Raw genomic sequence first — 14,276 nt, 5'->3', positions numbered from 1 at the left:
TCTGCTAAATATTTCCCTGCTCATAAGAAACAAGCTGCTTTAAGGGAGATATATAATTTTGTGCAAATTGAAGAAGAGAGTCTCCCACAAGCTTGGGGGAGGCTTCTCCAATTACTTAATGCTTTGCCTGATCATCCTCTCAAGAAAAATGAAATACTTGATATCTTCTATAATGGACTAACCGATGCTTCCAGAGATTACCTAGATAGTTGTGCTGGTTGTGTTTTCAGGGAAAGAACTGTTGATCAAGCTGAAATTTTATTGAATAATATGTTGACTAATGAAAATAATTGGACACTTCCTGAACTAACACCAAATCCAACTCCGAAGAAAAGGGGTATTCTATTTCTCAGTGCTGAAAATATGCAAGAGGCAAAGAAATCTATGAAAGAAAAGGGTATAAAAGCTGAAGATGTTAAGAATTTACCTCCTATTGAAGAAATACATGGTCTTAGTTCATGACATATTGAAGAAACACATGGTCTTGATAACCCGACACAGGTAGTAAAGGTAAATTCTCTCTATAGATATGATAAAGCTGAAATCCCTCCTGCTAAGTTTGCTAGCCAATGTTTGGATGAATTTGATAAGTTTATGGTTAAGCAAGAAGATTTTAATGCTTATGTTGGTAGATAATTGAAACATAATGCTTACATGATTGAACACTTGAGTGATTATATGGCTAGTGTTAAAGGTGAACTTAAACTTATTAGTAAACATGCTTCTATGGTTACCACTCAAGTAGAACACGTACTTAAAGCTCAGAATGATTTGCTCAATGAATTGAATAGTAAAAATAATAATGTTGTTAGGGTTGTGACTAGAGGTGGTAAAATGACTCGGGAACCTTTGTATCTTGAGGACCATCCTAAGAGAATTGAGCAAGATTCTCAGAGAATTAATATTGATGTACCTAGTCCTTCTAAGAGAAAGAAAAAGAAAAATGATAGGACTTTGCATGCTTCTAGTGAACCTGTTGTAGACACACCTGAGAATCCTAATGATATTTCTATTTCTGATGATGAAACACAATCTGGTAATGAACATGAATCTAGTGATAATGTTAATGATGATGTTCATATTGATGCTCAACCTAGTAATAATAATGATGTAGAAATTGAACCTGCTGTTGATCTTGATAACCCACAATCAAAAAATCAATGTTATGATAAGAGAGACTTTGTTGCTAGGAAGAACGGTAAAGAAAGAGAACCATGGGTTCAGAAACCCATGCCCTTTCCTCCTAAACCATCCCAGAAAAAGGATGATGAGGATTTTGAGCGCTTTGCTGAAATGATTAGACCTATCTTTTTGCATATGTGTTTGACTGATATGCTTAAAATGAATCCTTATGCTAAATACATGAAATATATTGTTACAAATAAGAGAAAGATACCGGAAGCTGAAATTTCCACCATGCTTGCTAATTATACTTTTAAGGGTGGAATACCAAAGAAACTTGGAGATCCAGGAGTACCAACTATACCATGCTCCATTAAAAGAAACTATGTTAAAACTGCTTTATGTGATCTTGGAGCCAGTGTTAGTGTTATGCCTCTCTCTTTATATCGTAGACTTGATTTGAATAAGTTGACACCTACTGAAATATCTTTACAAATGGCTAATAAAGCAACTGCTATACCTATCGGCATTTGTGAGGATGTGCCTGTTGTGGTTGCAAACATTACTATTTTAACGGACTTTGTTATTCTTGATATTCCCGAGGACGATAGTATGACTATTATTCTTGGAATACCCTTTTTGAATACTGTAGGGGCTGTTATTGATTGCACCAAAGGCAATGTCACTTTTCATGTCAATGGTAATGAGCATACGGTACACTTTTCGAGAAAACAACCTCAAGTCCACAGTATCAATTCTATTGGAAAAATTCCATCGATTATTGTTGGAGGTTTTGAATTTCCTCTACCTACTGTCAAGAAGAAATATGATATTCTTATTGTTGGGGACATGCATATCCCCGTTGAGCTAACCTAGTTTTATTCAAAAATTCTCCGGTTTCATGTTATTCGAAATGAGTTTGTTAACAAGACCTAATCAACCTTGTTAGTGGATTCCTTTTGATGAGCATGAGATGGATGAATTTAGAAAACACAACTCTCTATACCCTCTTTTTACTTTCTGTTATTTATATTAAATAAAGCAATAATAGTATTTTTCTGTCTGTTTTCTGAATTATCCTTGCAATAAACATACCCCGAAAATAAAAGTTCTCCAAATGCCCTGAAATTTAAATATGATTTTTTCTGGAATATTTGAGTATATCTCGCACTGAGAACACAGCAGGGGGAGCAAGTACCTGGCCACGAGGGTCCAAGGCGCGCCCACCCCCTGGGCACGCCCCCTGCCTCGTGGGCCCATGGTGGCTCCCCTCCACTTATTCCAGCTACCACACACTCTTTCTTCCTCCCAAAAAATCACCAACCAGCTCAAACCCGAGCCGAAGCTCATTTTGCTACCATTTTTGATCTCCTTGCTCAAAGCTTCATTCACAAAACTTCTTTGGGGGATTGTTCCTTGGTATGTGACTCCTCCAATGGTCCAATTAGTTTTTGTTCTAGTGCTTTATTCATTGCAAATTTTTGCTGCTTAGGTGACCTTGTTCTTGAGCTTGCATGTCAAATTTATATGGTCCCAAGTAGTTCTAATGCATGATATAGCCTCTAGGCAGTTGTAGGAGTAGTTGCTATCAATTTTGTTGAGTTTGGTTCACTTTTCTTTTGAAGTTACTAAAAATTTCAAAAAAAATTCAGAGGAAGAAATATGTTTAGGAAAATGTACCAAGGTGGTTCTTCAAGGAAGCAAGGACCCAAGTCCGCAATACGCGATGCGGACGAGGAACCACCAAGAGACGCTCAAGTGCGGCCTTGTGAATGGACGTCAGAGGACTTCATGATTCAAGCAGGAATCAAGGAGGAATTTGAAGCATATGTGCGTAACGCTGATCTTGAGAGCTTCGAGGCAGATGAGTGCCACCAATACTATCACCTAACTGATTCCTTTGTGAGAAGGTTTAAATTCTCATCATCACGCAATTCTCAAACTGTCATGTTTGAATTTTATGATAAATCTTATACCATGGACTTAGAAGATTTTAACACTGCTTGTAAACTCCCTCAGTGGGGTGATTTTAGTGAACCTCGCAAATCTGAATTTAGAGAATTTCTTGCTAGTATAACTGTGGGGGAATCTAGGGATGTGACGCAAGCTACTATAGGGAGCATTCATTTTCCTGCTATACATTATTCTGCTCTCTTTATAGGTAGATGCATAAATGGTAAAGATGAGGCTTGTCACATGTGTGTACCAGATCTTAGCGTTCTCAGGAGTGCTGTTTTAGGAGATAAACAATACAACTTGAGGGCTATTGTTGCACGTAGGTTGCATAATAATTGTATTCATGGAGATTTCTTTGGTGGAATTTATGCGACTCGTATAGCTAACTTTCTTGAGATACCCATACGTGGAGATGATATTGAGTTGCCTCCTTCTTATTTAGATTATGAGGCTATGGTTCGTCATCAGTTTGTTGAGAGGAACGATCAGTTCCTCCAGTAACGACTAATATTTGACAGACGACACACCTATCACATCGCCCTCCCTGCTCCTACTTTCTTTGACTTTCAGGCAATGGGGCGATATTTTATAACCAGGGAGGAGGCGACCGAGTACGAGAGGAGGGCGGAGACAGCTCACCTCCAAGCCGCAGCTCATCAGGCAATTGCCGCTACATCTCAGTACGACCCCAACTACAACTTTGGATATCCGCCAGGCCAACCGTGGCCATAGACCAACTTAGGCCAAAATCCTAAGCTTGGGGGAGTACGTATTTCTCATCGACATTACATTCATGTTCACACACTCATGCTTGTTGTCGGTGCTCATACTTTTTCATTGTAATATCCATGCTAGTTTATTTTCCTTTTTACGATTTCTTCTTGTGTGTTTGATAAACCTTAAGAAAAAACAAAAAAAATAGTTGTAGCTTTCAGCTAGTTTACTTTCCATGCTTATAGTAGTAATTAAAAAGAAACCCAAAAAGATTTCTCGTTCTTCTTTTGCTTGTTGGAGCTTTCCCGTGTAAATAGTTTTATTTCTTTCTTGTTCTTTGGGGGTCGAGAGGAGAAGACCATAATGAAAATGTTAAAGTGGCTCTCATACGCATTATTGTTTATCTAACAAAGAGCCCATATTACCTTGTTTTCTCTCTTGAATTGAATGCTTGCAGATTCCAGCTTAGTCCAATGCACGTGCACTATTATTATAATCCACACTATTCGGTCGTGCAAGTGAAAGGCAATAATGATGATTATATTATGAACTTATTGAGATGAGAAAAGTTGGTATGAACTCGACCTCTCTTATTTTTGTAAATATGATTAGTGCATCCTTCCTGATTCAGCCTATTATGAAAGAAACATGTTTGCAATGACAATTAGAGATTGTAGTTGCTTATGCCATGCTTAATTATCTAGGAGTTTATAATGGTTTACCTTGCATGCCAACATTCTATTAAAATGGTCATGATGTGGTATGATAGGGTGGTATCCTCTTTTGAATGATTCGAGTGGCTTGACTTGGCACATGTTCATGCATGTAGTTGAAACAAAATCAACATAGCCTCTACAATATTTATGTTCATGGTGCATTATATCCTACTCATGCTTGCATTCGGTGTTGATTAATTTTAATGCATGTTCATGATTGTTGTCGCTCTCTAGCTGGTTGCTTCCCAGTCTTTTTCTAGCCTTCATCTGTACTAAGCGGGAATACTGCTTGTGCATCCAACTCCATGAACCCCAAAGTTGTTCCATATGAGTCCACCATACCTACCTATATACGGTATCTACCTACCGTTCCAAGTAAATTTGTATGTGCCAAACTCTAAACCTTCAAATAAACATCCTATTTTGTATGCTCGAATAGCTCATGTATCAACTAGGGATGTCTGTATCTTCCATGCTAGGAGGGTTATTCTCAAGAGGAGTGGACTCCGCTCCTCACTCACGAGAAAATGGCTGGTCACCGGGATGCCCAGTCCCATGCTTTCTGCAAATCAAATCAAAATAACTGCAAACAAAACTCCCCCGGGACTCTTGTTAGTTGGAGGCACTCGTTGTTTCGAGCAAGACATGGATTGATGCTTGTTGGTGGAGGGGGGGGGGGTATAAACTTTACCATTCTGTTTGGGAACCGCCTATAATGTGTAGCATGGAAGATATTGAGATCTCTCGGTTGTTATGTTGACAATGAAAGTATACCGCTCAAAATATTATTCATATCTATTTAAAAACCGAGCTCTGGCACCTCTACAAATCCCTGCTTCCCTCTGCGAAGGGCCTATCCATTTACTTTTATGTTGAGTCATCATCCTCTTATTAAAAAGCACCAGTTGGAGAGCACCACTATTATTTGCATCCATTACTATTAGTTTACATTGAGTATGACTTGACTGAAGCTCTTTTACCATGAATTACAATGTCTAGTCAGTCCTTGATCTTTAAAGGTGCTCTGTATTTATGTTTTGCGGTCTCAGAGAGGGCTAGCGAGATACCATCTTGTCATATCATATCATGATTATTATGAGAAAATGTTTTCTTCTGAGATTTATTATTATTGCTCGCTAGTTGATTATGCCATTGATACTAGTAAACATGAGACCTAAATGTTATTGCGAATGTGGTTAGTTCATAATCTTTACTGAAAACTTGAATGCTAGATTTATATATTTACAACAACAAGAGCAAACAGAGTTTGTAAAAGTTTTTCTTTATCACTTTTCAGTGTATCAACTGAATTGCTTGATGACAAGCAAAGGTTTAAGCTTGGGGGAGTTGATACGTCTTCGCCGTATCTACTTTTTCAAACACTTTTTCCCTTGTTTTGGAATCTAACTTGCATGATTTGAATTGAACTAACCCGGACTCACACTGTTTTCAGCAGAATTGTCATGGTGTTATGTTTATGCAAAAATAAAAGTTCTCGGAATGACCTGAAAATCAACGGAGAATTTTTTGGAATATATAAAATATACTGGAAGATGAATCCACGTCAGGGAGGCCTCCACCTGTCCACGAGGGTGGGGGCGCGCCCCCTCCCTCGTGGGCCCCCTAACGCTCCACCGACCTCAACCTTGACTCCATATATTCACTTTCGGGGAGAAAAAACAGAGAGAAGCATTCATCGTGTTTTATGATACGGAGCCGCCGCCAAGCCCTAAACTCCCTCGGCAGGGCTGATCTGGAGTCCGTTCGGGGCTCCGGAGAGGGGAATCCATTGCCATCGTCATCATCAATCTTCCTCCATCACCAATTTCATGATGCTTACCGCTGTGCGTGAGTAATTCCATTGTCGGCTTGCTAGACGGTGATGGGTTGGATGAGATTTATCATGTAATCAAGTTAGTTTTGTTAGGTTTTGATCCCTAGTATCCACTATGTTCTGAGATTGATGTTGCTATGACTTTGCTATGCTTAATGATTGTCATTAGGGCCCGAGTGCCATGATTTCAGATCTGAACCTATTATGTTTTTCATCAATATATGAGAGTTCTTGATCCTATCTTGCAAGACTATAGTCACCTACTATGTGTTATGATCTCGCAACCCCGAAGTGAAAATAATCGGGACCACTCCCGGTGATGACCGTAGTTTGAGGAGTTCATGTATTCACTATGTGTTAATGCTTTGGTCCAGTACTCTATTAAAAGGAGGCCTTAATATCCCTTAGTTTCCAATAGGACCCCGCTGCCACGGGAGGGTAGGACAAAAGATGTCATGCAAGTTCTTTTCCATAAGCACGTATGACTATATTCAGAATACATGCATACATTACATTGATGAACTGGAGCTAGTTCTGTGTCACCCTAGGTTATGACTGTTACATGATCGATCGCATCCGGCATAATTCTATATCACCAATCCATTGCCTAGGAGCTTTTCCTATATTGTTCTTCGCTTATTTACTTTTTCGTTGCTATTGTTACAATCACTACAATACCCAAAAATATTATTTTTGTTATCGTTACCTTTTGCTATCGTTACCACTACTATCATATTACTTTGCTACTAAATACCTTGCTGCAGATATTAAGTTTTCACGTGTGGGCCGGCCCACCATTACGGGAGGCCACAACCTCCTTTTTTCTTTTCTTTTTTACATTTTCTGTTTCCTTTTTCCCTTTTCTTACTTTTGTTTATACTTTAACATAATATAAATGTATATATTATAGAATAAACACTATACTGTAACATTTGAAAAATGTTGAACAATTATTTGAAAACAATTGAATAGGTATTTGAAAAATGTTCAAGAATTATTTTTAAAAATGTTGATCATGTATATAAACATGTTAATAAAATATTTTAAAAAATGTTGAACAAGTATTTGAAAAATATTGAACAATTATTTTAAAAATGTTGAACAAGTGTTTTAAAAATGTTGTACAAGTATATAAATAATGTTGAACAAGTATTTGAAAAAATGTTGGTCATGTATAAAAAATGTTCAACAAGTACTTGAATAATGTTGAATAAGTATTAAAAAATGTTGAACGGGTATTAAAAAAATGTTGAACAAGTATTAAAAAACGCACGGACAATGTTGAAAGTGTATAAAAAATGTTGATCACTTATTAAAAATATATTTTCTGACACAAACGAAAATGAGAAAACGAAAACAAAAATAAGAAAAAAGAAAAGAAAAACAAAAAATGAAGAAGAAAAAACAAACAAACAAATGTTTGAAATCTGAGAAGAAAAAATAAACAAAACATAAAATGTTGAACGAGTATTTAAAAAATGTTGAACAAGTATTTGTAAATGTTAAAATAACTAACAAAAATGTTGAACAAGTATTTGACAAATATTGCATTAGTAACAAAAATGTCAAACTAGTATTAAAATACATATTAAAAATTGAACAAGTAATTGAAAACAAAACGTTTGAACAATAATGTTGATCACTTATTAAAAAAATGTCTTTTGACACATACGAAATTGTAGAGTGAAAACGAAATTGAACATAGGAAAAAAAACAGAAAATGAAGAACAAAAAAAGAAAACCAAATAAAAATGGAGAAGAAACAAAATACAAGAAAAAAAAACAAAGAAACAAAATGCAGAAAAGAATGAAAAAATGAAGAAGAAAAATAAAAGAAACAGAAAAAGGGCTCGAATAGCCTCAAGTAGGGTGTGCTCTATAACTTTCCACGAGAGGGGCCTTGGTGGAGTGGCTAGCGACACCTGAGATCAACCTGGAGACCAGTGATTGAATCCTGGATCACTCAATTTTTCTCTGTTGATGGATTATGGATGGGCTTATGTCCATATATAAGACAACAATCTCTGGCTAATCTCTAAGGCCCATGAATGTGCACAACAAATGGTGGGAAGTTTGATGGGAAGTTTAGTACGTACCATACTGCTACAGTAAGAAGAGTGAGACCTTTTTATATGGGTGATCTACCACTTAATACTGGGAGCTTGGGAATAGGAGTTGCACACAAGCGCTCCTCCTTCGCGCCACCCGCCTTGCCTCACCACGCCATGTCTCGTCACGATGCGCGCGCGTGCCGCGAGTTGCGGGAATGAGATGAACCAAGACTTATTTTTGCCAGTCGGGAATGGTTAACTAACGAGTCGCTTACTCCATGGCCAACCGAAGGGTATGACTCGTTCATCCCCTATTTTGTTTGTTCATGTGCTGGGCGTATATATATGTTGTTCATAGATGTTTCGGTTCTATGTACTGTACGTGCTCACATGTTTACATATCGGTCTAAGATGCATACCGTATTTGCCATGCTTATTGTTTACTCGTGGATTATATTAGTCAGAAAGTGTTAATATTTCCAATAATCCAAAAACCTTATTTTAGGCACTTTTCGACTCATGGCTTTGTCGCTACTCTGAAACCAAAAAAGTTTACCGGGACGCATTTTAAGCGTTGGCAGACTAGGACCACCTTGTGGCTCACAACGATGAACGTGTTCTGGGTTGGTGGCGTGTCTCCCACAGTAATGATTGCTCCTGAATAGGAGAATGCGTTTATGGAGGCAACCACCATCTTTGTGGGAGCCGTTCTTACTATGATCGAAGATAAGCTAGTTGATGCATATCTCCATACACGCGTTGCCAAGAATTTGTGGGATGCACTCAAAGCTAAATTCGGCACAACCGATGCTGAAAGCGAGTTGTATGTTGTGTAGCAATTCCATGATTACAAAATGGTTGATAACCGTTCTGTATCGGACCAAGCCCATGAGATATAATGCATCGCAAAGGAGCTGGAGCTCCTGAAGTGTGAGTTACCGGACAAGTTTGTCGCGGGTTGCATTATTGCAAAACTCCCTCCTGGATGGAGGAGCTTTGCTACTTCTCTCAAGCACTTGAGACGTGAATTCTTTGTTGAGGATGTCATTGATCATCTAAGTGTTGAGCAGAACTCGAGAGCAAAGGACTCACACGTGAAAGGGAGCACCAATATGGTGCAGAAGAATTCCCACAAGTTTAAGGGAAAGGACTCTGTCCAACTGAATACTACCTTTAAGAAGAAGGGTAAGAAGAAAGACAAAAAGATAAATGGTTGTTTTACTTGTGGTTTAGACAAACACTGGGCAAACAAGTGCCCAAACAAGTACAAGAAGCCAAGACAGGACTCTAAGTCTGTCAATGTCACTCTGAGCAACAATGATGCGACATCTGGGTAAGTGCGGCTAGGCCTTTTCCTTTCTTTCTTTTATTATGTCCAAAATAAATAGACACATCCAAGATGGAAAAGGCCATGGGTTCTGGAAAGGAACCTCTCAGAGATAAAAATATAACTGGAGTCCTAGATTTATGCCCTATTTTGAAAAAATGGTTTGGACACTTTTAGAGATAGAAAAATAATTCAAGTTTGAACTAAATTCAAACTTGAGCCATTTTTGAACCCAACCAATTCAACTTCAAATGATTTGCAATTTGACAGAGAGGTCGAAGGCAAGGTTAGGAAATATAGGGAAACGTTGAACGTTATTTGAGGCAGGAAAACTGTCACTTGCAATAATCGGTGAAATTTGATAGAAGGAAGAAGTGAAATGGTTTTGCACTTGGTGAAAGGTCTTAATGAAATGATGAAGATGCAAACAACCATAGGAGGAGGAGGGAAAGATGGCGAGCAAAAAAACACATCAACATGAAGAATGCAATCCACATGGTGATCATGATGAAATGCAATAAAATGACACAAGGCATATCAAATCATATAGCATATAACAAAGTGAGATGACCATGGCAACAACAAGGATGCGCAATGCAATATAACCAATGATGAACATGATGCAAGAAGCAAAATATGACAATGGCACTCATCATGATCATGGCAACAAACATGGTTTTATTGGAATGGTTGATAAATCTCATGCATTACATCCGAGTTGTTACATGAAACCCCTTTGTTCAATGCCCGAGAGTGGAACCGTGGACATACATATCGGTCCATATGATTACACGAATGATATATTCGAGTGAATCTTTGGTTATCATGTGATTTTGATGTCTACTACGCAACCTTCTTCTTGTAGACGTTGTTGGGCCTCCAAGTGCAGAGGTTTGTAGGACAGTAGCAAATTTCCCTCAAGTGGATGACCTAAGGTTTATCAATCCGTGGGAGGCGTAGGTTGAAGATGGTCTCTCTCAAACAACCCTGCAACCAAATAACAAAGAGTCTCTTGTGTCCCCAACACACCCAATACAATGGTAAATTGTATAGGTGCACTAGTTCGGTGAAGAGATGGTGATACAAGTGCAATATGGATGATAGATATGAGTATTTGTAATCTGAAAATATAAAAACAGCAAGGTAACTAATGATAAAAGTGAGCGTAAATGGTATTGCAATGCTAGGAAACAAGGCCTAGGGTTCATACTTTCACTAGTGCAAGTTCTCTCGACAATAATAACATAATTGGATAATATAACTATCCCTCAACATGCAACAAAGAGTCACTCCAAAGTCACTAACAACGGAGAACAAACGAAGAGATTATGGTAGGGTACGAAACCACCTCGAAGTTATCCTTCCTGATCGATCTATTCAAGAGTCCGTAGTAAAATAACACAAAGCTATTCTTTCCGTTCAATCTACCCTAGAGTTCGTACTAGAATAACACCTTAAGACACAAATCAACCAAAACCCTAATGCCACCTAGATACTCCAATGTCACCTCAAGTATCCATGGGTATGATTATATGATATGCATCACACAATCTCAGATTCATCTATTCAACCAACACAAATAACTTCAAAGAGTGCCCCAAAGTTTCTACCGGAGAGTCAAGACGAAAACGTGTGCCAACCCCTATGCATAAGTCCACGAGGTCACGGAACTCGGTTGATCACTAAAACATACATCAAGTGGATCACATGATATCCCGTTGTCACCACAGATAAGCACATGCAAGACATACATCAAGTGTTATCAAATCCTTAAAGACTCAATCCGATAAGATAACTTCAAAGGGAACACTCAATTCATCACAAGAGAGTAGAGGGGGAGAAACATCATAAGATCCAAATATAATAGCAAAGCTCGCGATACATCAAGATCGTGCCGACTCAAGAACACGAGAGAGAGAGAGAGAGAGATCAAGCACATATCTACTGGTACATACCCTCAGCCCCGAGGGTGAACTACTCCCTCCTCGTCATGGAGAGCGCCGGGATGATGAAGATGACCACCGGAGAGGGATTCCCCCTCCGGCAGGGTGCCGGAACGGGTCTAGATTGGTTTTCGGTGGCTACGGAGGCTTCTGGCAGCGGAACTCCCGATCTATTGTGCTCTTTGATGTTTTTAGGGTATATGGACATATATAGGCGAAAGAAGTCGGTCAGGGGAGCCACGAGGGTGGGGCGCGCCCAGGTGGGTAGGGCGCGCCTCCTTGCCTCATGGCTTCCTCGAAGCTTCCCTGACGTCTACTCCAAGTCTCCTGGATTGCTTCCGTTCCAAAAATAACTCTCCCGAAGGTTTCATTCCGTTTGGACTCCGTTTGATATTCCTTTTCTTCGAAACACTGAAATAGGCAAGAAAACAACAATTTGGGCTGGGCCTCCGGTTAATAGGTTATTCCCAAAAATAATATAGAAGTGTTTAGTAAAGCCCATAAACATCTAAAATAGATAGTATAATAGCATGAATGCTTCATAAATTATAGATACGTTGGAGACGTATCAGCATCCCCAAGCTTAATTCCTGCTCGTCCTCAAGTAGGTAAATGATAAAAGAAAGAATTTATGAAGTGTGAATGCTAGCAGGTGCACAAGTTTGATCAATGGTAATTTCAATCACCTTTTCTAGCATCATTATATATCATAACAGTAGCTCAACTCATAGGACTTCTCATGATCAAGTAACAAGCTTTTCACATGTCAAAGTATAGATCATAAACTTTCTTGAAAACTAACAAACCGTGTTATTAGTCATCAAACAATTACAATTCATCTTATTTTCAGGAAGGGTCTATGTCAGAGCTTTGATTCAGCAAACTTCACATACTCAACTATCATTTAGTCTTTCACAATTGCTAACACTCACGCGATATTTATGGGTTCAAAGTTTCAATCAGACACAGAGAAAGATAGGGGCTTATAGATTCGCCTCCCAACCTTTTACCTCAAGGGTAATGTCAACAATAATAGTTCATGATGCCTTACATCCAATAGGATATATATATATATATCAGGATCTTTCCAACACAATGTGCTTGCCAAAGGATAAAATGTAAAAAGGAAAGGTGAAGATCACCATGACTCTTGCATAAGGTATAAGACAAGAATAAAAGATAGGCCCTTCGTAGAGGGAAGCAGAGGTTGTCATGCGCTTTTATAGTTGGATGCACAAAATCTTAATGCGAAAGAACGTCACTTTATATTGCCACTTGTGATAGGGACCTTTATTATGCAGTCCGTCACTTTTATTGCTTCCACATGACAAGATCGTATAAAGCTTATTTTCTCCACACTAATAGATCATACATATTTAGAGAGCAATTTTTTGCATGCACCGATGACAACTTGCTTGAAGGATCTTACTCAATCCATAGGTAGGTATGGTGGACTCTCATGGCAATACTGGTTTAAGGGATGTTTGGAAGCACAAGTAGTATCTCTACTTGGTGCAAATAATTTGGCTAGCATGAGGGGGAAAGGCAAGCTCAGCATGTTGAATGATCCATGACAATATACTTTATTTCAGATATAAGAAACATAACCCATCACGTTGTCTTCCTTGTCCAACACCAACCTTTTAACATGTCATATTTTAATGAGTGCTCACAATTACAAAAGATGTCCAAGATAGTATATTCATATGTGAAATCTCTCTTCCCTCAATGTTCTTTCATGAATTGTTCAAGTGACCAATACAATGTTTGCTAACCTTCAATAATTTACCACCTCTACTTCTTATATGTGAAGTCATTACTCCCCATGGGATAAGCATATGAAACATATATAATTTCAGATTTATTATATTCAATTCATTCAACCATCTACTCATAGGATATATGTGAAGCACGTGAATGAATAACAAACTATTCTGAAAGATATAAGTGAAGATAAATGAGTAGTTAAATAATTATTTAGCTATGTGAAGACTCTCCATTTAATAATTTCATATCTTGATACTTTATTCAAACAACAAGCAAACAAAATAAAATTACATCTAAGAATAGCAAACATCATGTGAAGAAGCAAAAACTTAGGATCAACCGATACTAACCGATAGTTGTTGAAGAAGAAAGGTGGGATGCCAACCGGGGCATCCCGAAGCTTAGACGCTTGAGACTTATTGAAATATTCTCTTGGGATGCCTTGGTCATCCCCAAGCTTGAGCTTTTGTGTCTTCTTAATTCCTCTCATATCACGGTCTCCCTAAATCTCAAAAGCTTCATCCACACAAAACTCAACAAGGACTCGTGAGATAAGTTAGTATAAACCGAGTTCATTATTGGGGACAGACAGACTGGCAAAACATCAGTAGCCACAGATACAATTCTCAAGAAAAAAGGGCAAGATGTAAGAAGAACGAGAGCGAGCCTTCACGAAAGAAAATGCAAGTGAAAGAGAATTGTCAAAATTTCCTAAAAGCGGTGGTTCTTTTCTTTATGGATCGGGTAGATCCATATGTTCTGAGGGGGAGACGAGGTGTAGCGCAGTCTGGTCAGCGCATCTGTTTTGGGTACAGAGGGCCATAGGTTCGAATCCTGTCACCTTGA

At 38.4% G+C, this 14,276-nt stretch overlaps 1 non-coding gene across 1 annotated transcript; it reads left to right on the top strand.

Annotated features, from left to right (window-relative positions):
* Window positions 1–14,201: 14,201 nt before the first annotated feature.
* Window positions 14,202–14,276, top strand: TRNAP-UGG. The gene has a single exon. It is a non-coding gene; the product is annotated as a tRNA-Pro (tRNA).

This window comes from Triticum urartu, chromosome 5 (assembly GCF_003073215.2).
Source record: "Triticum urartu cultivar G1812 chromosome 5, Tu2.1, whole genome shotgun sequence".
Classification (NCBI taxonomy): domain Eukaryota; kingdom Viridiplantae; phylum Streptophyta; class Magnoliopsida; order Poales; family Poaceae; genus Triticum; species Triticum urartu.
This window is presented reverse-complemented; position numbering and strand designations above follow the sequence as displayed.